This window comes from Haemorhous mexicanus, chromosome 3, assembly GCF_027477595.1.
Source record: "Haemorhous mexicanus isolate bHaeMex1 chromosome 3, bHaeMex1.pri, whole genome shotgun sequence".
Taxonomy (NCBI): Eukaryota; Metazoa; Chordata; class Aves; order Passeriformes; family Fringillidae; genus Haemorhous; species Haemorhous mexicanus.
Window position 1 is genome coordinate 26339654 of NC_082343.1, and position 26618 is coordinate 26366271.

Here is a 26618-nt window from a genome sequence, read left to right on the forward strand (position 1 = left end):
TCAAGGGCTGTGCTTATCTTATCAGGCAAGAAGAGAAGACAGCTCCTGGTAGTTAGATCAAAAGTTTCATTATTAAAAATTAGTGGTCAGCTAAATTTAGTTATTTTACACTTGGGACTGAGGTTTGGAATTGAAGGACAGAAGATGGGGTATTAATATATGATCTTTTGAGATCATACCCTCTATTTTATGAATTTTATGGGTTTTATGAAGTGCAAATACTGAGCACTCATTAAAATTAACAATAATTTAGTGGCATCTCTTTAGTTTGACAGTATAACCTGTCTTTTCTGCACTAAAATCACAAGGTGATCAAACACGAAAACTTTGCAGGCAATGAAGGAGCTTGTAATCTTCTACTTGTAGCTCTGGGTTTGCCAAGTTTCACTGCTTTATATTTTACAATGCTCTTCAAATCCAAACAAACTGAAAGTATTCTTTTTTCCATTTGTCCTTACTGTTCTCACAACGAAATCACCAACCATGAAATTAAGTCTGCAAGTGAAGTTCCGGAGCAGCGTTAGCAACATGAATAATGCATTGCTCATAACTTAAATTGAGTCAAGTGCACTGGCTATAGATATGACTGCAGAAAAAGAAGTAAGAAAAAGAAATTCTCACCATGGCCAAGTTCACTATTAATGGAATTAAAACTGTCATCAGACACAGTAGATTCATAATAGATTCATTTCTGAGTTATTCCCATTCCAGAATAATGACTGTAAACTGAACATTAAGCATTATTGAAGCATTTGTCCTCTTCATGAGAATGAATAGTATTATTATTCAGTATTACAGCAGACTGGTATGAATGCCAAATGCTTTTAAAGTTTCCTGCATAATTTGTAACTAAACCTCCACCAAAGTGATGACTTTCTCTGTTCAGCCTCATCATCTCAGTGACTGAAGAAAGAACAAAATAATTCCTCAGCCTACCCACAAAATAGGTGCCAATGGCAAGGAGTCAGAACCACAGAGTGGTTTGGGTTGGAAGGGACCTTGCAGATCACCTTATTCAAACCCCCTCTTCCATGGGCAGGGACACCTTCCACAAGAGCAGGGTGCACAAGGCCTCATCCAACCTGGTCTCAAGGATTTCCAGGGATGGGGCATCCACAGCTTCTCTGGGCAACCTGTGCCAGGGCCTCACCACCCTCACAGCCTAGTGTCAATCTACACTCTTTCAGTTTGAAGCCATTACCTCTTGTCCTGTCACTTGATGCCCTTGTGAAAAGCCCCTTCCCCTCTACTGAGCTGGACCGCCTTGGGTAGTGGAAGGTTCTCCAAGGGCTCCCCAAAGCCTTCACTTCTCCAGGCTGAGCAACACCAACTCTCTCAGCCTGTCTTCATAGGAGAGGTGCTCCAGCCCTCTGAGCATCTTCTTGGCCCTCTTCTGGACTCAATCCAACAGGTCAGGAGACTGTTTTGACAATTCACAGGTGAAGTAAGATAATTAATACACAAATTAAAAATGTATTCTTATATATATAGATACGAATATTAGGGTTCTTTACTATCATTCAAAACACAACAGAGTTTACTGAGGATCAGAAAATCTTTCACAAAATTAAAAAGATAGAGTGATGATTTAAACTTTTAAGTGCCTATTCTAGCCACGGGACAACAGAGTTCTTGGAACAAAAAGTGTGTCATCTCATATATCATAAAACTGTCAGCACAGTCAGGTACCACTCCTGACCACTGTGCATAATTAAAGTATAAATAGATAAGGATAAAAATGGTAACAGCAATTGTTAGAAGCCAATTCTGAAATTCTTTCCACTTCTACTTTGTAAACTAGGACCTCTGGGCATGCAATGCAGAAGTGGGAAAAAGCAAGAAATATTGGTATCTTGCCATCATTATCTTCTCTATTTATCATGAGCAAATTATAGAAAAATAATTTTTGTATGCAGACCACACATGCTATATTCTAATCTTGCTTTAATTCATTATTTTTTTCCAAATAAGGAGTATTGCTTTGGATATTCAGTTGCTGGACACAATTAGAAAATGTCCATATCCAATATTCATGCTGAGTAGCTGAGTTTCTTTTCTTACTAGTAGAGTGCTGCCTGTCATGTCTTTGGCTCTGTTGTATTAAGTGACCTCTACCCTGTTTGGAAATGCCAGTAAAAGAGGAATAGAAGTGGAGCCTGGTTTAAAACTCAGACCTGTGCTATGACATGGTCTCTTAGCATTATACCATTAATACAAGGTTCATCTCCATTTGCTACTCACCTTTGATTCCCAAGGTCTTAGTGGCAGGCACCATCCTGAGAATCTTTCCAAGTGGCAACAGGAACTCCCAAGGCTGCAAGCACATGCTCAGACTGGAGGCCAAAGGTTTAAGCCAGAAAATGGCATATTGCTGTTTGCCTACCAGTAACTACAGTAACACTTTTCCCTTCATGGCTTTTTAATTTTCATTTACTTTAATAAGTTTCCTGTTGGAAGGCAGAAGACACCTCCACAAAACTGGTGCAAAAGACCAGATTCCCTAATGAAATATTAAAAAATATAGGGAAATGGAAAATATTGAGACAGATAAAATGGCCTTCTTCTTCAAACAGTGTCTGTCTGTATTTCCAATTACAGTGCTTCACACTATTCTAACCCTTTCTGCAACACAAAATTAAACACTTTCCATGCAGCCTCTGCATGACCCTAAGATGGATGCTTTTTTAGCACTGATGTAATACCATTTTCATATACAGCTTGAAAAGCTTTTAAAAAACATAGCAATTACAAAGCTGTGTAAATGTGAGCTGGGATTACAAGTAATAGTACAGTAAGATCTTAATTCATCTCTTTTTGTTACAGCTATTTCATGGAAAAGGGAACTCGATAGGCTGTGTTGTACAAAAACAAATGGGAAGCAACAAAGAGATCGACTGGCGTTCCTTATCTGAAGATTGAGTTTCAAGCACTAAATAGATTGAAGCTTAGAGAAAGGGCTTGAGAATAATCAGAATTTAAATTTTTTTCTATCTTTCAATTTGATCCCAAATTTCTGGTCTTTTAGATGATTTGAAATAAGAAAATCAAAACCTAATACCATGGCAGTTTCTTGGATAAAAAAATAATCCAAATATAATAGGGTAAAGAAAAGCAAGGCATCTGGGGAAATGTAGCTTAGCACATGCTTTAGAAGTTTCCATCTCCTGCTGGAACATGATGTATAAAAATGAGGAGTCCTGAGCACTAAGATGGTTTCTTTCTTAAAAATATTAAAAGATAGTAGTAAAGTTAATATGTTCTGGACTGAGAGAACAAAAACTTTTATGCTGTGATTTTAGTATTAAGCATTCTAATTGGTAGGAGATTATATAAATAGATTATAATAACCTATTAAAATATAGATTTTCATATTTTTGTAAATGTTGAGCCTCTTTTATATTGCTTTGCACTGTATGTTGGTTTGTATTGGAACATCAGCTGATCTGTGATGTTTAATGTTTAAATGTATAACACACAAGCATAGAAAAGTACATGTTCTTCAAAATACCCCATCTATATGTGTGCATGACCATGTAGATAGAAAGTCAGTCTCTGCAAACTGTGACATTACAGGGACACCTAACAGATACATGGCGTTCTCAGACCATATTATGAACCTCCTGGAAAACAACCTAGAAAAACTGCTCCTTCCATTTTGCCTCCTGAGAATTTTGTCATTAGCAGTGTTATGAATCTTTGGCTATGAAAAGCTGGTACCTTAGTGATCCCTACTCAAAAAAAAATTTAAAAAACCAACCAAACAAAAACACCCCAACCAACCAAAAAAAAAAAAAAAAACAACAACCAAAACCCCAGAGAGTATATGTACACATCTTCATTCTCTCCCTACCATTAGACAGGAATTTGTGTGGATGATTTGGAATAGGTGCAATGAGTTGAAAGGGAAACATAAAATGAAAGTGCATTTCCAGTGCACAGAAAAGAGGGCCCTTCTCTGCTCTATGTGTGTAGAAATCAAATTGCCAATAAGTATCCAGCCTGAACAAAATCCATCCTTCAGCAGGCTGACTGCTTAAATGGGCCTTAGCTTTCTTAGTATTTCTCATTGCCCACCAGTGATTCAATAAGTGCCTTTCTACTATTAAAAATCAGTCCAAGATTTTAATGAGACAGAAAAGTTGGTTCAGTGATTCCAGCTGTGTTTTTTTAGAGTCTGAGCAGCATTGCTGAATATGAGAGTAAGTATAGTTTCTCTGCAGGTGAGCTGCCTTTTTTTCTTTTTTTCCAACAAATTGCTCCCCCTCTTCCTTTTCTCTCCCCTATGACTGAAGACAGCATGTCTATCAATGCCTGCCAAAGTCATGGAGAAAATGTTGCTGGCAAAGGCCGAGGCAAAGAGAACCACAAATCTCCGGCACTCTCAACACACACACCCGGCAGTGGCGCTGGTATCACGGCTCCCATCAGCCATTCCTTCCTATCACACCCCCCTCCACCTTCCTTTTTTTATTCCCTACGTTGTTCTCAGGCCAGCAGCTATGTGTAAACAGGATGTGGGAGCTGTAGTGAAATGTATTCAAGTCCTGCACACCTCCCTCCTCACCTCTGGCTGCAACGTGTATCCTGCCTGGAACATCTGCTTCAGATAAATACAAGGAGAGTTCAAGCTGTGCAGGGAAGGGCACAGCCCGAAGTTCTTCATCCTACTCTTGCCACCCTCATTCTTTAACATCTAAAAAATATAGAAAAAGCATTTTACATCTAACTGGGGGGCAGGTTTCCTAAAAAGGTACTATTCAATAATCGTAACTAGCCTTCTGCCCTACATTTAATAACTGAAAGATATTCTAAGACCATTAAGAATATTGCAACCTACTGTTTATTTACATATTAGTTCTAGTAATGTTAACTGAAAGGTGCACATTCATATGCTGTTGATACTCGTAATGTAACTCAAGAAGGACTTTCATGGTTGGCAGTGCAGTTTTTTTAAAAATTGCCTCTGGTAACATGGCTAAAATAGATCATAGGGCTTTATAGCACAGTCACTCAGAAAAGATTTCAGTACAGCTTGAAAACTGAAAACCAGAACAATGTAAATGGTTGCTACTTTTCAGTAGATTCCACTGCAGGCAATCTGGGAGACCCTGGGAATTCTGCAGTCAAAAAGGGCAACTGAGGATTCTTTAAGGAGCAGGTAACCCTGAGTAATATACAGCCAGTGCAGAATTGCACAGCCTCATTAGCCTTGTCAGGATTTGGACATGTGTGTTTATGGTCATCATCGCAGGCGTCTCAGTGGACAGCCTAATTTTTAATATTACATCTTCTGATACAGAAAAAAAACCTCAATGTCAAAATCATTCAATATAAAAAGGAAAAAAAAGGTATAATATCCTTACTAATCCCAAGGGTTACAGAGGCCAGAAGTACCTGTATGGCCACACTCAGAGAGCCCAGGGACATGCACATCAGACTCAGAGAGAGAGGTTGAAGGGCTGGTGCTGGCACGGAGGAGGCAATGAGGCTGCACCTTTTACTTACACTTGAGAACAGAAAGGGAAACTCTTTCCCTTCCTACTTGCCACCAGACCCCCTCCTGTTCTGGCCTGACCTCTAACCCTTCTTCCTTTCCCTATCCATGGAGCATAAAAAATGAATTCTGTGCCCAGTCCTGAGGAGGTTTTAGGCAGTCCTGCACACATGTAGACGTGCACGTGCCCAACACAAACTCTCACAAGAGAGTTAAGCAGGAACAGGGCTCTGTGCATAAGGGAGACAAGGGCCCACAAGAAGAAATTAGGTAGAAAATAACATTAACAAATCTACATTTCTACTTTGACTGACTTAAGGAAGATTAGGGCATTTTCAGAGATATTAGAGAGTGACTAGATACTAATGGGCCTTTGAACCAAACCTCCATTTAACTTTGCACACATCTCTTGCATTTATTTTCTAAAGTTCCTGTACAAGTATTTTGATCAATACAGCTGATCAAACACAGCCATCTGCAGAGGTACTGTCCAAATCTGGACTAACCACACATTCTGCCTTTCCAATGAACTGACAGAAATATCACTTCTGGGGTACCACTCACCTCTTGTTAAAGCAGATCTCTAATGTTCACTGAACATCCTGTTAAGTAAGTTTAGCCACAAGGTGCCTGCTTTCTCCAAGGTCAAAAGCCAGACCCGCATAACCTTGCCTACAGAAGAAAACATTTCAAATATTTGAGATGCCTCTTACACTTAGTGACATAATTAATTGAAGCAAAATTTTGAGGAAAACATTCTTAAATGAATGAAGTAAAATTGAAATCCTGTAAATTAAATTAGAAGTACCTCTTTTTCATATACACTGTACTCACAAGACATCTTGCAGATGCTCTTGAAATTTTTTTTTATTTTCAATCATTTTATACATATATGTATAAAGGAGTGGGGATGGGGGGCAGGGAGCTCTGTGGTTTCTTAGGTTTCGCTGTGATTTCTTTTTTCCCCCCTTTTATAGAGAAAATATCTAAAAAATAAAGCACTTAGTTTTTGTTAGACATTAGATTCAAAATTGCAACAGCCCATTCATTCCAATGTCTTTTTCAATATATCACACTCACAAAGTCTCACCTTTTTCACCACAGAGAAAAAAAATCATCAGTGGAAGGAAGACATTTCAATTAATAATTCTATTGCAAGCTGGGATCTGACTTGGGTACTTTGATCCAGCTGAACTTACTGAGAAAGTATGGAAGGGAAGACAAGACTGTGATAGAGAGCATAATCTCTTCTGCAAAAGTATTTTGTCTGGAGAACTGCTAACCCTATACAGTATGAGAATATTTCATCCCTGCAGAAGTATGGAAACTCAGAATCTCCACTTTTGTACTCCTTTCAAACTGCACCAGTATCTAACAACCAAGATGAGATCAGGACTTATACCACAAGGTGCTACAGAAAAGCTTAAACAAATTAAAAAATCAAAGGGAAAATGGAGCTGCAGCAGTGGGGAGTTGCTCAGGGTCACTCAACAGGTTTGTAGCAGGACTGGAAGTTGAGCACTTGAGGCCCCCCTAGAATCCTCTACCTGCAAACTGTCCTTAATTCCTACTATCACATAAGCCTTTTAAATCAGGGCTGCATGCTCACCATCCCCAAGGTAATAAAGTTATAAGTCTTCTTTCAAAAACAAGAAGCACTTGTCATCCTTTCAGGGGGAGCAGCAAGGCTCTTGAGAGTGTGATATTTCAATGCAAACAGGCTGTAGCTCTGAGGACATAAAAGACAGACTACCCACAGTAAGCAACAATAGGTCAGCGCACTCTGCAATGGGACTCAGGATTATAATTCCCTGCATAGAAACTAATACAGATATTATTCCTTGTAATGTGATCAGGCCTGGGTCTAGGCTGTAACAGGTCCTATTTGCCACTCTAGCTTAGTACAAGGCTCAGCATAAGAAGGAAATTTATTACGAGGCCGAGGATGCTCTAGAATTTCTTACTCATCCCATTTTAAGGGAAATTTCAGCCTTTTCTAGCTGTCTCAAATCCATTTTGGAAAATACTTATTTGAAAGAACTTGAAATTAAATAGGCCAAAAAATAAAATCTTCAGACATTACAAAACAGTACTCTATCATAGCATCCTTCATCACTTTTTGCTCTTAAGTCACAGGAATTGCAAGTGCCAGCTTCTCTGCAACCACCCCAGCAGCACTAACTCAGAGCACACTTGCTGCTGAGCTGACATTCAGCTCTCCAAAATGTATGTAAAGCTCATTAAACGTGATTTCTCCTACTTCCAGCACAGAATCCTTGTTAGTCTTATAAACCACATACATATTCCAGGCAGAAGGTAAAGGCAACCTGTAGTGGCCACTGCTGCCCAAACTAATAGGAAAGGGACAATGTTGTTTTCTTTACATTTCTGCCATGACACATCACAAAGAAATGCCAGATCAGGGTCAAGTTACACTAAGCCACACTGTGCTTTTTGGTCTTGTGATGTGACGTAAGCTCTTACCAAGCAATGGAAGAATTGTAATGTAAAGAAAGGCTTTTGAAAGGTCTGCTAGAAGGAATTAATTGTTGAGCATGGGAAGAAACTAAGTGGCTGGTGTTCCCCAAGAACTAAGTGCTGGCTCCATGCTGTGCTGCAGGGTTGTGCCCTGCTGGAATGAACAGACCAACCCACATGTCCCATGTCAGCATCAGAGGCCATCCAGTGCCACTGGAGAGTGCCAAGTGGCTGGAGGGGACTCTGTTGCCCAGCTGTTTGGTGGCAGCTGCAGTACGCAGACCATGCAGCCCACACTGTCCTTTGCCCCCTGAACATGGGTACTCCATTTTGCTCCCGCTTTGGGTCACTCAACACTGTCTTATTCCATACTTTTCTTAGCCAGTATCTAATATGGATAAATATAAATATCTAGTCACTCAGGCCAGGCTAGCCAAAGCATGAATGCTCAGACACAGAAAAACAAGAGAGAGGCAGCACAACTGTGATGCCACCAGCAGAGCATGGTAATAAGGAATCAAATGGAGCCCTTGCATCCTTTCCCACCCTTAAAAAGTTTTCTCCTCTTCACCTTCAAAGCCAAATATCTTAAGCCCTGTAAATTCTAAACCCTATTGCAGCTGGAGTGACTCATGAGGATTATGAGACAAGGAAATGTAAAGGAGTCAAAGAAAAGGCAGGTGAAAGACAGAATGGCAGGAAACAAAAGCGAGGGTAAGGAGAAAAATCACAGAACAAGAAGGGACAGGATATATCAGCCCCAGCAAAGGCTTAAAAAGGAGAAGTTTTATGCCAATTTCATGCACAGTAAAGAGTAAGGTGAGAACCAAATGTAAATGACACTTCTAACTTCAAGCAAACATTATTGTCATTGTCAGCCCTGGTTTTAGAAGGGTCACTCTTGAGCTTCAAATTGATTCTTTCATCCTATGCAATATAGAGGATTTTTTTACCTTTAATTTTTGAAGCACTCTATAAACTTCTCTACTTATGGGAGGCACTTTTTAAAGCAGGGCTCAACATACAAAGAATGGTATGTCCTTTGTATGTCCTACAAGAGTACTGTGTACACAGCTCTGGAGAAGGTGATGTTTATAGCACCACAACTGGGGCTTTAGGTGTGGAGGCAGAAACTGAAAGAGCTAGAGGCTTGGAAAAGAATCAGAAAATCAATGACAGAAACAGATGCAAATTATAATGGAAAGATCTGTTAGTACAGAGACAATCAAGAATAACACTTACTACACCTATTCCTTGTAGTACTCAGCATGTACTAAAGTACACTTTCTCTTCTGGGATTTCAGGAAGGAAGCAATCCCAATACTCCTCACGCATGCTGGGACAGTGACAGCTATTATGGCTGGAAGTAAACTGAAGAGAAAGTTCCTTGTTCTGTTTGCACCTTCCATAATCTCTACAGTTGCAAATCCATATTTGGAAGCCTGCTGGGTAAGCTTTCTTTAGAGTTGTTTTATCTTTAGCAAACACTGCTGTCTTTCACAAAATAAAAAATAATACCATAGTTCCTTCTTATATTCTTAGATTTAGGTTTTTTTGCTATTTGTATTTTAAAACAGAGGTGTTTATTTGCAACTGAGTATTCGAGAGGCCATTAGAAACACACCATGTGACAGCACACTGCGACTGCACAGTCCTGCAACTCTACAGTACAAGAGACTAACACCAAACACTTCTGTTCTCCAAATTCCCCATTTTATAAATCCTTGCATTTTTCTAAGTCATATCTTACAAGTTTTCTGATATTAAATGTTGCTTTGCCATAATGCTCCCATATTCATATTTTTTCTTTTGAATAACCACAAGTTTTCATCAAAATTAATATGAAAATGAGAATACAATTTGAAGCTAGCCAACATAAAATTATGTCTTATTGCACACAGTGGGTCTTACTGTTCAAACCTCTTCCTTAGCCAGTTAAGATATCTGAGATATAGCTGAATATATTGTAATAAATATTTGATGCACATTCACAAGATGTGATTCACAGGGTCTGGGATTCCATTAGGTGGTAGGAACTAGTAAAATTACTTTTCTTTTTCTTTTTTTTTTTTCAGTATTACTTGTAGAATTTTTGCTGTTTGAAGCTACCTCTCAGAACTGAATATTGGCATGACAATTGCAGGTTACAACTTGCGACAGGATGTATTATTCCACTGCACTTGAGGAATAGCTCACAAATCACACACCAAATGAAATATGGAACAGAAAGAGAGTGCTGCCTCTTTCGAGTAATACATCTCTTATGAGTTCTGATTTATCCATAAACCCAACCTTCAGGTCTTCTATGCACTGCCTTCTGGCTCTTTTCAGACTAATTCACAGCAACTGCCTGAAAAGTTCCTTTTCTAAGAAAAGTTCACACTTTTCCTCTCAAATTCTCAGAGCGAAACTGCTGAAGGAAGCATCACACACCCTAACGGGGAGGCTGGAGCGCGGCCACCTCTGCTGCCCTTTCCAGGCCAGGCTGTTCTGCCTGCTGCCTTGGAGTTCCGTGAGCCAGCAGAGTGCTGGTGCACGGAGCAGGGTGATCACCCCGCTGACGGTGCACGGAGCAGGGTGATCTCCCCGCTGAGGGCGCACGGAGCAGGGTGATCTCCCCGCTGAGGGTGCACGGAGCAGGGTGATCTCCCCACTGAGAGTGCACGGAGCAGGGTGATCTCCTTGCTGAGGGCGCACGGAGCAGGGTGATCTCCCCGCTGACGGTGCACGGAGCAGGGAGATTTCCCCGCTGAGGGCGCACGGAGCAGGGAGATCTCCCCGCTGAGGGCGCACGGAGCAGGGAGATCTCCCCGCTGACGGTGCACGGAGCAGGGTGATCTCCCCGCTGAGGGTGCACGGAGCAGGGAGATCTCCTTGCTGAGGGTGCACGGAGCAGGGAGATCTCCTTGCTGAGGGTGCACGGAGCAGGGTGATCTCCCCGCTGACGGTGCACGGAGCAGGGAGATCTCCCCGCCGAGGATGCACGGAGCAGGGTGATCTCCCCGCTGAGGCTGCACGGAGCAGGGTGATCTCCCCGCTGAGGGTGCACGGAGCAGGGTGATCTCCCCGCTGAGGGTGCACGGAGCAGGGTGATCTCCCCGCTGACGGTGCAGGTGCACGGAGCAGGGTGATCTCCCCGCTGAGGGTGCACGGAGCAGGGTGATCTCCCCGCTGACGGTGCACGGAGCAGGGAGATCTCCCCGCTGAGGGCGCACGGAGCAGGGTGATCTCCCCGCTGAGGGCGCACGGAGCAGGGTGATCTCCCCGCTGACGGTGCACGGAGCAGGGTGATCTCCCCGCTGACGGTGCCCGCGCTTGCTGGGCCGCGCCAGGATCCACCGGTGCCCCGGATAAGTGGCGGGGAGCACGGTGGCCAACAGGGCTTCCCAGCTGCTCTGTGTTTCACCCCTTCCCTGCCTCAGCTGTGTTTCTTGAACTCCCCAGGCAGAGAAGAGTCCTGGTGCTGCCTTGCCTGAAGCAGAGCTGAGGCCCATGGACAGCTCGCCGTGGTGTCCCCTGCGCTTGGGGAGGACGGGCAAGCTCAGCGCTCGGTGCGTCCCGACAAAAGAGCTCATTCCTGCCCACACAGCCAGATCAAACGGTGCTCAGGAAACAATCTGGGATCCATATTAGCCCTGGGTACCGCCGTCACCAGAGCAGCGTAGCGGGGCGGGGGGAGCTCTGCTTCTAGCACATTCCAATTGACAACAGCTGGGACGGCTCCGCTCCCAGCAGCTGCCTCCGACGCGGCCCCGCTGCACTGCCTTGCTCTGTGGAAAGCTTTGTTTTGGCTAGGGACGAGTTTGTTGAGCTTTCTTGTGCTCAAGTCTCACACAGAGACTTTCCCTTTGCCCATGGCATGTGACCCTGCCAACTTACGGGCTCACATACCCAATGCAAAAAACAACAACTTTAAAAAAAAAAGAAAAAAAAAAAAAGAGGGAGGGAAAAAAAAGAAAAAAAGTAAGGTTAATTAACCTTAGGTCTGTTCTCAGCAAAGCAAGGCTGCCATAGATAAGTAATAAAAATAGCTTCTCAATGGTCCTTGTGTCTGTCAGAGTCTCACTCTGTGATCTTTCAGTCAAAACCATGAAAGCGGGAGGGGGAGGAGAGGCTGATTCGCTACTGTCCTTTTCTTGTGCCTGTGTTCCCAAGGCTGCCTGGCTCTGTCCTTCAAATCATCTCCACCAGTAAATCATTTAGCTCAACCTGTCACTCTCAGCCATTGTGAGGAGACAAAAGCTACCCATTTAACCCCAACCATAGCTGATTCACGCGGTGGGGAAGGCAGGCTCACAAAGGGAGGCTAGCAGGGAAGGTGGCAGTTGGGTTGGATTTCGTGTAGACTGGTGCTCCTTTTCCCTCTATTTTTTTTTTTTTTTTTTTTTTTTTTACTTTTTTTTTTCCCCTTCCCCTCTGTTATTTTAAATTAGCAGCACCTCTCATACTGGGATTGTTGTTTGAAGACCACATGTTTGTCAACAGAGCTGTTCTGCTTGAGTTATCTGACCTCAGCCTGGCTTCAAGGGTTTGAAAGGGCAAGAAACACACATATCAGTACACATCTATTACCCCTTTCACCTGGACAGAGTTCTGGACCATTTTTGTTTCTTAAGGAAAAAAAAAAATGGTAACAAAACAAAAACATCCAATTAGTCACAGGGTACCAGAGCTATTTCAGTCAACCTGCTATTTGGGGAAATTTGCACTGCAATTATCAGGTTCATTTCACCTGAATTATTGCACTAAACTGTCTGCTAAAACCTTGAATCATAACCTCTGCCCAAAGCCTGCACCTCAAATGGGTATCTCCTGAGTTGCAACAGGTTGTTCTCTCTGCCAAGCGATCACTCTGCCAGGTATTTTAAAATTAAAAACTAGTCCTTTGACATAGAAATCAACTGTTAACACTTCTTTCCCTTAGTGGCCCTGGGCAAAGTTTAGTCTTCATGTACCTCCCACCCGTGAGCAACAAAAACCCTGAAAAATTAAACAAGCCATCAGAGAGCAACAAATTAACATTGTTGATAGTAAAATAAAATGCTTAGAGAAACCAAGCAATACTGCAGATAGATCCAAGTTTTATTCCTTTCCCCCTCCAAATTCCAGAATATCCCTGATGAACAGAAATCTGCCATGGAGCAAACTGTAATTTATGTATAAAGCATATTTGCAAATATCCACACTTTTGATTTCTAATGATACTGCTGTTAATCCAGTAACTCAGTAACTACCAACCAAGTGCAGTGCTATGCTTTAAGAACCAAGCACCGAACTTGACAAAGAGTCACAAACACAAAATGTGCCATGTCTGCACTCCTCCTGGGATATTTCTTATTTTTGTTATGCATGTGAGATCCAAGAAATTACTATGTACTTTTTTTGTAATCTTTTTAATGTGTTTTTTAACAACAAGCAGTTCAGGACGTGGTTATTGCTCAGCGTGTTAGACATGTTTATGCTCCTGTTGGGCATTTAAAATGCCTTAAGTCCTCTTTTCACTATGAATTGCGTGTCAAAATGTTGGTTTGGATATCAAATTCTCTCATAACCCTGTCATTAGGAAGAGTCTTTGTCTGCCTGAGTCACTCTTTTGATTCCTTTGTTTTGTTTTTTGTGTTCCCCTGACAGGTCTATCCTACACCTTTCTATAGCTAGCAGGGTAAAGCAGATTTGGGAAAACATGTTTTGCATTACTGAGTTTGCAGTCTCACTGTAAGCTTTCTCACAGATTCCTCTTCAATGGAGGGTGGAGGGGAGGGGAGAAAACATGCTTTTCCCTGAGACTGCAGAGTATGTGAATCGTCTTCTCTTTCAACCTATGGGGCAGTCTTCACAGATTTCAACACAAATGGAAGCAATATCTGATTTCCCATTCCATCTGGATTCAGTTTCTTTCTTCCTCTTTGTATAGTTTCTTAGAGACATTATGGAACTCACTGGAGGGGCTGCTTACATATGACTATGGCAGCTCTGGGCATACTGCCAGAATTTCACTCCAGGAGGCTGCAACAGGAATCTTTAATTAACTTGAACCAAAACACTGAATGGCAAAGAACAAAGCCATGGGGCTGGAGAAGGAGAGGAGGAAGGGACTGAGCAGAAAATAATGTTTCCCATACTAAAATCTCCATTTTTGGTCATGGTATGACATGATCATAATGTCACCTTATATGTATTTACAAGAGCATAGGTAATAATTCCCAGCTCCTGTCTTACTCAGTATATTTTGCCTTTCTTTCTGCTCATGGAATTAAGATCTCTGATTGACCTTTGCTCAACTGACAGAATTCTTTTGACCCTTACATGAACACACAGTTTGATTACAAATATCCTCTATAATGTACAACATTCGAAATGTGAGATAACTGAATCTTTCACATCTTGAGCATTGCAAAACTACCCTGTAATATTGCAAGAGTGCACAGGAGTTCCAGACATTGAACAAGATCCCACTCTGCACGGCATGGTACCAGTATGGTATGTCCCTGTTCTCAAAAGTTTACATTCTAAGCATAAGCAAGAATTAGATACAGACAGATGAATACCATAACTACTTACTGAAACAGCACTGTTCATTGTTGTGAAATGTTTTCAAAACAGAATGGATAATGTTTCACACTCATTTTGCAGAAACATAGAAGATGCAAAGCAGCAGAAAATCAGGTCTGAAATACCTTTCTCACTTGAGCTCAAGGAAATGAGATGAGTGATTTCTTTGCTGTCCGTTTTCTGGTTAAATATGTGTGCAGAATGATTACTCTAAATGCAAAACTAATGGTGATTTCATGCATATTCATTCAAGTGAGTTTGTGATGGAGGCTCTGGTACTGTTCTAGCTAATGAGGCACAGTTGTTCAAATATTTGTAAAAACAAACATAGAAAGGACTTGTACATGCTCAACATGAACTTATTTACGCATTCAAAGGAATATTCGAGTGTGAACTGATTTGCCAGTTGGTGGCTTGGAGTGTATTATATTTGCATCTCCTGGCTTAATGACATCCTAAAAGAATCCAGTTTGTGGTGCCTCTGATGTGAACCAGCACATGGTAGCTGGCAACAAGCAAGGGAGTCCTTAAAAGCACAGTACTGACCCACACAGAAATGCTAATGTCAACGTACCCAAATTCCAAGGAATTATTTCATCCTCAGAAGCATATATACTTTTCCCTATCCTAAATTTTCAAAACAAATTAAACTCCCAAAAAACAATCTTTAACTTCCTGTTTTAAAATGATGTTCAGTATGGCTGCCTAAATATTTATGGGAAAGAAATCACGTTTCACTGCTCTGTAAAGCAATCATGTACTTACTGGGTATGGTTTGAAAACTCGACATAGAGATGACTGCCAGAATCCCCTCAAAAGAGAAGTTTCCACCAATGCCTGAGGTTGTGTCATGTTAGGAGCACCTGCAAAAGAATGTAAGAATCTTTAAAGTGAATATAACATCTTTGATAATACCCTGCTCAATTTTGCAAAGATCAGGGGGCTTGGGATAAAAGAATACACCTTAAAGAAGTCTCTGAAATTTTTTTGCAGCTACCTTCTTTAGAAGCCATAATACACAGAGAGCAGACCTGAGGAGCTATTTGTAATATATTTGAATTTTTTTCTTATTTTCTTCGTCAATTTATTTATTTATAACTGTATCTATATTTATATCTATAACTTTTTAATGAGTAAGTTTGATTCACCCAACTTAAAAAGAGCATTGCATGAGCTGTACACGGACTGCAGCTAGACTGGGAATCCAGTTTACATAACAAAATTTCTATCTGCCAAAATACAAATTCGGCTCTGAGGTAGCATAGCTTAACTACAGAATAGCTAATTCCAAAACATTCAATTAAATTTAATAGCATAAGCAGAAGAATTTCTCTTCCAAGTTTTCTCTCTCTTTCTCTCTATATATATTTATATATATATTTTGTGTGTGGGCATAGATAGATACATATGTGGACAGGCAAAGAGAGAAATGATCTGACAGGTAACCAAAACACACCCAATGCAAAACTGACTATGATTGTGGAAACCTGTAAAAAATGAGCATGATACAAGTGCTGGTTTCCACCTAATCATTAATATGCTAGCTCATTCTGGATTACATATGCACTAAAATCTGTTTAAACATTTAAAGACATTATATATATACAGTGAAGGCATCATTAATAATTTCTAACCTTGCTCTGGCAGATGGATTGATTTACCAATTTCTCAAGCAATGCAGGTCAACTTAGAAGTTTCTGTGAAATCCTGTGTTGTTATTTACGTTCCTAAAAATACCAAAATGAAGAATGGTTTCAAATCCAAATCAACAGCAGAATAAAACATTCTGAAATCCCTAATCTGAATTCATTCCTCATGTGATACGTTCCACTGACAGCAGAGATCGAGCTGAGGCAAAGTCAACTCACATTATTTTCATGTGACAAACAGCCCTGATCAGTCAATTAAAAATTGACTGATTTTTAATCGTGCTGAGTGTTCATGATGAAAAGAAAAATTATTGAAGTGTATATTAACAACCTTTCACTACAAAAGTGAATATGGGCTATCCTGCTCCATTTTGTTTCACATCAACTTCTGTCAGAATTTAGCAATTCCCTTTTCTAATGAGAATTAGGCCATTTTGAGTGACAAATGGCTGTTAGAAATACTGATTACATGCAGTCACAATAAAAACAAAGTTACCATCATTAGAAATGTAAAAGTAATAAAATGCCTTGGCTCACAAGAGATTACTTAATTGGAAGATTTTTTTTTTACTAGCTGACATATCCCCGTGCTCAGCAAGATTTCATTCCATGGGAGCTGCTCACTGGTGTGCCAGTACTGCTTTCCAGTTTGCTCTAATTCCCACTAGTTTCCAGGCATTTCTAAATGAGGCCCAGCACTTCTCTGCATTAAGGCTCTGCCTTACATCAGACTCCAACAATTTTCACTTTAAAAAAATTGAGGGGAATATCTGAGAATTCTCTTAGAGCAGAATTTAAATTAAATCTCCTTATTAATGATGTATGGATTTCTTTCATTGTTTAGGAGGCCTGAGAGCAGTTGAAAGAAACAAGAAGGCTTTTAGTAATGGGCACTAACAGCACCATTGTCCTTGCATGGAAGCTCTTGGCCATTCAGTGTCACAGGGTCAAAAACAATCCAAGCTCTCACACCAAAGCAGTCTGTAGAAGGCCACACAGACCTCACAACACTGACTCCTTAGAGCTTGGGTGGGTTTTTGTGAGTGATGTGTTAAGTTCAGCATTGGAAGGCAAAGAAATTAATTTTTACTAAATTTTACCATCATTCAGACTTCCCAAGTCCATTTTTGATTTTCTGAGTTAGCTTGGAACCAGCTAAAGTGTGAAATAGGATTATTATAGGACAGCCTTCTCTTCTAACAATTTTACTTCTGGCCCATTCTCTGTCAGGCACTGGGCAGAGTGTTACTGCCTTGCAAATAATAGTGACAGAAATCATGAAGGTATACAAAGCAGGGGAGGGGGAGAGAAAACAGGACTAGGAAAGGAATTTGCTTGACTTCATGAACCTTATGAACTGCTGTATTTAACTGCTAAGAAAATATTTGATTCTCTTTTTGTCTGGTTCTCCTCTCCTTTTCCCAGCTTTGGCAATGTGTGACCTGGATGATGCTTTAATTTGCAGATGGCAGCCCAAGAAATCTCATGTACTTCAGAGGGAAGCTAACAGCATATTCCTGTATCACTGCTAAATAAACTAAATTCTGCATTTTGCTGTATTTTATCAGCCACAATTAATAGTTACTCCAACTCCACAATATGTACAAGTGCTAAAGCATGGAATTGTTGTGTTGTCACAAAGCACAGAATTTATGGTGATTTGTTGTGTCAGTGAAAAGAATGCGAAAACCCGAGAGCCCAAGTGTTGCCAATATACCAATACATTATAAAAACTTATTTTCAAAAAAGCATCTTGTCTCATTCTCACTGTCAGAGAAATGCAATAGGATGAGAGAAATAAAGAGGTCCTCATGCACAAAATACACATCAATATTCCTACTCCAAATGCATGTAGAGGCCAATGCTATTTTTCTGAAGTTTACTTTCTCATTCATATTGTTTTACTTCTCGCCCGGCTTCACAACTCCAGCAAGAATTTCTTTTCAGTCTTTACTATTACTCTATCACAATCTTTACCACGTGAGTTTGAGAAAGGAGTTTTGTTTCCTGGGGGTTCTGAGATAATACTCTAAACACAATTTTTTTTAAGTCTCACACCAGAACCACACAGGACACATTCAGAAGCAGTGGGAGCAAAGCTGGTAGCTGAGGACTTCTATTTTTGACTGTTTTTTTAATGCAAAGAATGTTTACCTCGTTTTGACTGAAACTAATGGTAAACCACAGCAGTTCTGTTAGTGTTTTGTACAGTGATGCTCCTAGATGAAGAGGAATTTTTTTGTGAGGGGGCTAACAATACTGCAGGGGGCCATCTTGCTTCACTGAACTGGAACATCCAGTCTTTTGAGAACACTCACACATTAGGTTGTAAGATTACTCTCACTATAGCAACCCCCTTCCTTTTTTTCTCCCCTGATTTTGCTTTTTTCCTTTTAAAAAGATGGCGTTTTACAAATTAACTCTGCCACTACCTATTATCTTCCTCAACACCTTCTGTCCTTTCTCTTCCTGAACCACCTTCCTTTTGCACCCAGTTTCAGCTGTTTTTTTTCAGTGTTTGGCTGCTGCACTTCAGTTTTTATAGAGTTGATTTTTTTACAGAACATAGTGGTGTTCTTTGTCCTGCACTATCAGTAATTTGTCAAATTAAAAAATTCAGAGCACCTCTTGTTCACTTTGATTCTCACTTTCTCTGAGAACGAGGCTTTGTCTCTATGACCCTCTAGCTGAGCAGTTGTGAATGAAAAGTAGACACTGTATGAATGGTTTCAGTCTTACATATCTGACAAAACTGCTGCACTATTGAAGGTGTCAGGGTAAAATTAATCAGCTGGTTGGTAGAAGGAAAGAGAAAACCTACTTATCAATGAACAGCTTGTCCCTCCAAGTAAAAACATCTGAAACAGTAGCATGACTGAACTCTAGGGAGGAAAAAAAAGGTAGATCTTCAAGCAGTCTTTGAAAGTCCAGAGGAAGCTGCTTGAGACTGACCAGATGCATGGAAACTTCAAGGCTCCTGGATCCAGTACTCAAATCCAAATTCAGCTGCCCAGTGAGTGGGGGGAAAAGAGCCTCATCTTGCATGAAGACATGCTTGCAGTTAGTCAGATCCATAGGGATAATGACAGGTACCTGTCCTGAATACGACTGCTCCTGAATATTAGTGATCCTTCAGTCCACAGAGATCCTTCAAAGGCAGGAAATGGGACAGAGAACACAATCTGTATCCCTCTTTCTATTTTTGGCATAGACACACAAAAAGCCTACAAGGACATATTTATGGCAAACCACATCAGATACAGCCCGAGAAAGACATAGACTGGATATTACAAAAAGGTTGAGCTACACCGTAAGTATTTAACACAGTGCAGTTTACCCCAATAAAGATTTATCTTTTATCTGACCTTTCTAGCTGACAAGTGAAATCCTGCTAGGAAACTGTGTCAAAAGAACAAACCAGACATGTTGGGAGTATTGTATTTTTTAACTGAAATATACAGTGCACATGTGACCCAAACACAGAAAGCAAAAGTCAAGGTTATGCAATGCACCTGAGAAGAGGGTTTCTAGACCCCAGTCACTGCAGGAAGGGAGGGCCTTTATCTTAGTGGCAAAGTCTGTTTTTGTCCCTGGATAAATAGAAAAATGAGCTAGCCAACCACATATGAGCTGGATTTAGGTTGCCGACCCTTGACTTGGTGTTGACAGAAGCTGGGAAAAGGAGGAGGAGACTTTCTTGGCTTGAATTGTGTGTTCTGCCAAAACTATTTTGAAACTAAGTTGGAAACTTCCTTACGACACCATATGTGATAACAAAAGTGACCTTATGGGCAAAATATTTGACTTGCTGCTTCAGGAACTCATACAGCTGTCCTTATAGCTCAGTATATAGAGCAAAATAAAGAAGGCAGTGTATCATACTCTGCAGGACTGCAGAACTCTAAAATGCTATGAATTATTAAAAATATTTAGTAATACATCACCAAAATGCAGTACCAAAGCACCTTGAATAAAATATCTAGTGTATTCTTCATTTCTTTCTTCTTTTTTTCTGATCTTTTTATGTGATCCTTCATCAAATTACTGAAGCAAAGAGAAATGGCCCTTTTAGCAAGAGCAATACAATCTCATTTGGGGCCAGTAATATTAAAATGAAAAGTGTCCCTTGCAGCAATAATTTTTAGGTTGCTCTGTAAATGCAGGGACTATTTTATTCACTCCAGCTTCTTCGTGCTTCACATATTATTATGCCCGATGAGGATATCACTGCTGCTGCTCCATTAGAACAGAGCACTGAAATGAGATGTCTGGTACAGCTGGCTCAGGAGCTGGGCTGCCCTCAGCCAGCACAGCCCAGTGGAGCAGGAGTGAGGGAAGCAGAAACACCTGGCACCTGACAGAGGAGCTGCCACTGCCTGAATCCTTCCCGTCCCCACTGCCATCCACACCATAGCTCCATCAGTCCCTGGTACAGGCCACAGATTTTCAATTACAGTAGAGCTGGCACTGGCAAATGCTTCCATTGAAGAACAGTTTGGTGACCTCAAACCCTTTCCTAAAATAGAATCCACACAGCACAGAGCAACACATAATTGGGCAGTCAAAGGACAGACGCTGTATGTTTATCACTGTACAGAGAGATTTATCTATTAACCCTAGGGATAGTCCCTGGCAGATGACTCTTTAACAGCTGGAAGGGCAGCGTGAGAAAGCTTCATGCCCTGCAGTAGGGCCTCTTTGGTACTGGTTCTGTGGCAGGACAGAGGTGCCAGTGTCAATGTTACAAGAGAGAAAAAGAAATTTAAAAGTTCAGTCAATAAAGGCTGCTGAGACCAGAGTCAGGCAGCTTTGGTCAAGCACTAAACTTGGAAGTCTTTTCCCCCAGGAGCTTCCTTTTTGTCTCTAAAACAAAGGAAAGTGAAATGAAAACAAGAAATGCTGACTATATAGTAGTGCATTGTGTGACTAAGCCAGCTGTTGCTCTGATACTGTCATTTTTGTAGCCCAGCCTGTTTGGACTGAAGGCAAAGCCTAATTTGTCCTACCAAACCTGTTTCTTTTGATAGCTAGACAGAGCAATATACACCAGCATGATATTCTCTACACACACATGATAGGAAGTCTGAGCTGCCAAAAACATATAATGGCTGAAAAAACATTTATTAATTTACCCCTACTAGCAAAAAAAGGCTAGTGGGAGTAGTTTGACTAACTCTGTTATTCAGCTACTCTTTCATTAGATGCTTAGTTACTTTTAACACTTCCAAAAGTGCAGAAAGTTATTTACCAAAATTCAAGCTTTAGCAAAGATGCCCTCCAGCCCTGAACTTACAGCTATTCATGCACCAGTGCTTTAATGAAAGCCAGGCCAAACATCTAACAGGGCTGGGGTGAGGCAGTTGTGAGGGGAGGTTTATATTAAAATGCAATACAGCACCAAAGACAGTGATAGAGACTAAACAAGAGGAAAGTCTTCTCTCCCTGCACTCATTTAGCAAGCACATGGAAATAATTGTTGGCCCAGAGACACATATCCATAATTGCCATTGTGCTTGGAGAGCCAGCACACCAGCCCCGCACACCCTTACAGAGCGCAGAGAGTATTGGAATGCAAATCCGCACACCAAGCACCGGGATTTGCCTAGTTTGTTCTCACAATGAGCAACATTCTCAATTGGAACAAGGCTCCCAGACCAGGTCAGCAGCCATGCAGCTCGCAGGAGTTCATCAGCATGGGAAACACTTGTAAGCCAAGCAGCTCTCCTGTCTTTAAAATAATTGATTTACTATTCATGTCTGATGAAGCCTGAGTTTAATCCAGTCTGCTAAAATAAGGAGATGCTTGTTGAAACAAATAAAGGCTACTCATAAAATTCAATAACGTGCTGTTGCTATTTTGATAGACCTTAGTTTTTGAAAGTTCACGGATAGTTCAAATAAAATTGTGTGCTTCTTTTGACTATGTCATAAATGACCAAAGCCAAGAAGTTTCTTTTAAGAGCTGTGTCAAGGAACTGAAGGCTCAAAGCTGTGTGCCATGTTAAGTTTTTTACTCTGCACATGAGCCAGACCACTTGAGGTGACAAAAGTGACTGGGTAGGTGGCAGGGCTGGGGAGGGGAGCAGTGATGCTCAGCTCCTGCCAGGAAACGTGCTGTCCAAACGTGCTTTCCTCTTTTTCCAGCACATATGGGTGACAGCCAGCAGTAGGTCTGCAGCTCCATCCCCAATGGCACTGCCTCCCTACTGCTTTCTGACCCCACATGCTGTATGTCATGCCTGCATTGGTAACTCACAGACCAGGCTGCCACACTGATGTTGTGAGAGGGGAGAAACACAAAGTTATTAGGAAAGTACTTCATGGACCCAGCTACATGAATCAAAACATAAAATTCCACTGGTCTTGATCCTAGACTGTGTTGCTCAAGGCAAGCAAGACAGATTGTTTTATCATTTAGATTCAAAATCAAACATTTAATAGACTGAGGTTAAATTTTGGGTTGGGCGCATGGAAGATTACTGCTTGGATTTGAATCAAGGTTCTCGAAAATACCCAAATTTACATGATCAGCACCAAAGCACATTGTTGCAGACAACACTCAATTAAGGGGTGTGTGAAAGTCAGCACTTTCACATTCAACAGGATCTCTCAAACTGGGACCCTTTACTCACACTGGAAAAACAGGTGGCACTTGGGAGAGCACAAGAACAATAACTAATGGAAACAGAAGATTCATACTCTGGCCCAGACTCCTATGTGCTTATTTGAGGAAGAGATGAATGTAGGCCTTTAGCTCTGCAGTTCTTCTAGCTCTGGGATAAAACCAGAAAGGTCATCCACAAAATGGCTTTGCTAAATTCAGATTAATGACTCAAGGCAGTCCATAAACTAGAGAGAGTCACAGAAGATGCATTTGAAAGGTGTCAGTGGAAGACTGAAAAATTGAAAGATTGAGAAATATAGAAATATGACAGGGAAATAATAGATTTTTCAACTACGATTCTAATTTCAATGTTCCTTTTCACTTCACACCATTACAAAACAAAATTTAAAAACTGGAAGAAACCAGTTAACACCATAGATATATTTATATACAACACAATAGAATTTTGAAATTATTATACTGAACTGCATGCATGTGGAAATATAAAAATAAAAATACTGATGCTTTGTATCAGAGAACAATACAGGAAATTAATAATGTAAAGTTTTATCATCCTTCCTGACAATAGAAGGATCAGATGTCCCAATGAACTCTTCTGGGTAACTTTCTAACATGGAGACCATTTTCAAAAACTAAAAAGATGCAAAAGCAGAGTCCAGCTGTTTGATTTCTCCTGCATATTTCTCCCTGCTTTGCTGTTACTGCCGTTGCCTCACTGTCTAGATCATAAATTGGAGTTGTTTATAGTTTAGAGCTCATCAGTGCTGTAAGTTTTCTCGACATAGGGTACTAAGGGAGGGTTTTCCATATGCTTCATAGCCCTCCCTTACTGGTATGGCACTATGACTTGAAAACAATAAAATAAGAAATGACCGTAGGAGAAATATCATTGCATTTCAACAGAATCTACAGACTGAGTCACCACTACGATTTAGCTGTCAAATGATCCCAGAATCAAAAATAAGAACTCTGACCCTAAAGTTGTGGTCTTAGGACAGTAGGATTACTTGCATTTCAGGGCACACCGTTTGCTCAGCAGCACTGAAACTCCAGCCTCTGGAAACATGCTAGTGCCCTTACAAAAGATCTATTGTACTTTCTGCTGTTTACAAACAGCACATGAACCAGACAGGTTTCAGCCTGTGTGAAGAAACAGACCAGTAAACAAATATTGTCGATTATGCTCCAGTATTTGTGGAAGAAGTTGAAAAAAGAATCAGCAGTTAAAGTCCTATGAATGATAATGCAGTTTGGTTACCTGCAATCAAAGTTTAAAAAACAAACCAAACAAACAAAAACAAACAAAAAACAAACAAACAAAACCAAACCAAAAAACAGTCACAGTTTAGTCTGTTATTTCTTCTTCATTTCCTAGATAAAATATTCTGCACTAGACCCTTGAGTGGTGATTGAAGGTCTGCTCTCACAGCCCACATGTATGACAAAGGGAACGCCAGTCCATTTGTCTTGGGTTTGTCCCCTCTGCCACATGCAGGCAGCTCAGCTAATCTGCAGCGGTGGACAAGCTCCAGCTGAGCTCAGTAATGCTACACCTGGCACAAGGATGTGAAACACCTCCCCTAGAAAGCACTGAGGTGTGAGGAATTGCTTCATTCCTTCCTCACCACAATTTCCTTCCACCTTTTTTTTTTTTTTTTTTTTTTGTGCCAAAGGTGTGAATGCTAGCCAGCAATTTCAGCTGTATGTTTTTGTAGCTTTCTGGGCCTCCTTCAGCGCAAGTTCTTTCAGGGATGAGTGTCACTGCTGTCACTGCACTTCCAAGGCGTTATTGTCTTCTCTAGGCTCAGCCTTAATGCCTGCGTAGACTGCAAGTCATACCAAAGGTATTTTGAGTCACTGTTTGTTTCACCAGCTATCAAAACATTTTAAGGAGCAAGATGGGTTAAAAAAATAATGTAACGAGCCATTAGCAAGTCTTTTCCTCTCCCCCACCCCTAATCTGCAGAATAGAGACCACTGAACCACGCTGCAAATTCACTGCAATGAAAAAGGAAGGGAAGGGGGAGACAGAGAAGCAAAACATTAAAAAAATCCACTCTGGACTTCAGAAAGGTCATTTCTCAAAGGACTATTGACACTGGTGAGGAAAGAAAACACATCAGCGTTTTTAAGGGGTTAAATAAATATTTCCTAGATGAATATTAGGTGTCCATTAATATCTGTGTGTAGTCCACCGTAGCAGCTACCCTTTAGTTATCCTGTTACCAAAATGAGGTGGGGAGAGAGAGAGAAAGGGAGAGAGACTTTCCTTTTAATTCGCTTTGCACTCTGATGGTTGAAGACAAGGAAAAAAAAAAAAACTTTTCTGGCCCTTTTGAATGAACGGTCTGAGGTACCTTTGCGGCTCCTTCAGAGGGTGAACTAATCTGTGACAAGTGGAGCTAATCTGATAAGGCGGCCGCATGGGCGCTAATGTGCTAATATGGGGGATTCAGAGCAGCCAGCGGTCGGGAAAAACCTCCGCTTCCTAAATGGGCCCTGGCCTGCAATAGCCCTGGCAACATATGCGCATTTTAACACCCGCTTAACGGGGACACAATGCGGTGGCCTTTGTTGTGCGACACAGAGGCGCGATTCCCATGGTGGGAATTTCTGCCTCACAGGCGACATTCTCTCAGATGGGCCTGGCGGGAAAGGGAAAGGAAAAGGAAAAAAAGGAAAAGCCCTCCGCTGGTTCCTGTGCTGAAAACCTGGGTACTGCCGTCATGCGACTCGGCTAGGGAGAGGAAGAGGCAGAGAAAGCTGGGAAGGAGGGAGGAATTGGTTTAAACGTGTTGGATCAGGTCCCCAGCTCCTAGATTATGGTGCTTTATCTAAAAGAGAGGTTGACACCAGTTTGTAATGTTGTGATATGCTCTATTTTATAGATTTTCTTCAGAGGGGAACTCTTAAGTTTCCCACTGGAAAGATTAAATGACATTTTCTTGTTCCCCTGATTGTCTTACTGCACCATCAGGAGGAGAGGTATGAGAGGATTGCCAATCCACTTTTAGTCTAGACTGTGCAGTAGGGAAGAGGACTTCATGGGCACTGACAGCTCAAGAGACAGGCTCAACACTGCTCATGGGGGTGGTGGACAAATAGATGCTGCTCTGGATCCTCCTTGGTTCCCAGCATTCCTTTGATATCTGGTACCCCACAGGTATCCCTAATGCAAAATGGATACAAGCGTGTGACCCCCCTTATGTCTGGAGAAAAAGCCTACTCACATAAGAGGGAAAGATTGCCAACAATGTCTTGTGGGTGGGGAACAGACCACGGCTTACCAGCCACACTTGTGAGTGTGCCTTTGCCTGCTTTCTGCTGTGGCTGGTGTCAAAACAGCACAGTTACCACAAGCTTTACAAAAGCACCTGGACAATCAAAAAGCACAAAACCAAAATGCAGAAAATTCCATTTAAACTAAGGAGCAAACCTTTTTATTTTTACCATGAAGGTGACCAAGGTGACTGGAGCATGTTGCTCAGAGAGGTTGTAGAGTCTCCACTGCTTGGAGTCAAAATCTAAGTGGACAATGTCTTGGGCAAGTTGCTTTAATTGACCCTGCCTAAAGCAGATTGGATGAGGTGATCTGCAGAGAGCTCTTCCAACATCTGCTATTCTGCCATTCCAAGAGCTCAGCCTATTTCCCATCCATCAAAGAGTTATTTTGTTTGACTGATGACACAATGACAAAGGCAAAACAACACCAATATTAGCTCCTTTTATCTCAAACAATATTCCTGCTTTATCACAATACAAAAAGTAAAACTGTAGGGACACCTCAGCTGCAAATATGTCCTCAGAAAAGTGCTCATCC

The 26618-nt window shown here is 41.2% G+C and overlaps 1 long non-coding RNA gene across 2 annotated transcripts in view; it reads right to left on the minus strand.

Moving 5' to 3' along the window:
* Positions 1-3793: 3793 nt before the first annotated feature.
* The window catches only part of LOC132324723 (uncharacterized), a 168562-nt gene continuing 145737 nt past the window's right edge, over positions 3794-26618 (minus strand). The window contains exons 14-17 of one of the 2 annotated variants that reach the window (XR_009485713.1): positions 16159-16251; positions 15290-15387; positions 6059-6166; positions 3794-4693 (exon numbers count right to left, since the gene is read on the minus strand). This is a non-coding gene — a long non-coding RNA (uncharacterized LOC132324723). The remainder of the gene's footprint in view (positions 4694-6058; positions 6167-15289; positions 15388-16158; positions 16252-26618) is intronic. The other variant, XR_009485714.1, reaches the window with a different exon arrangement.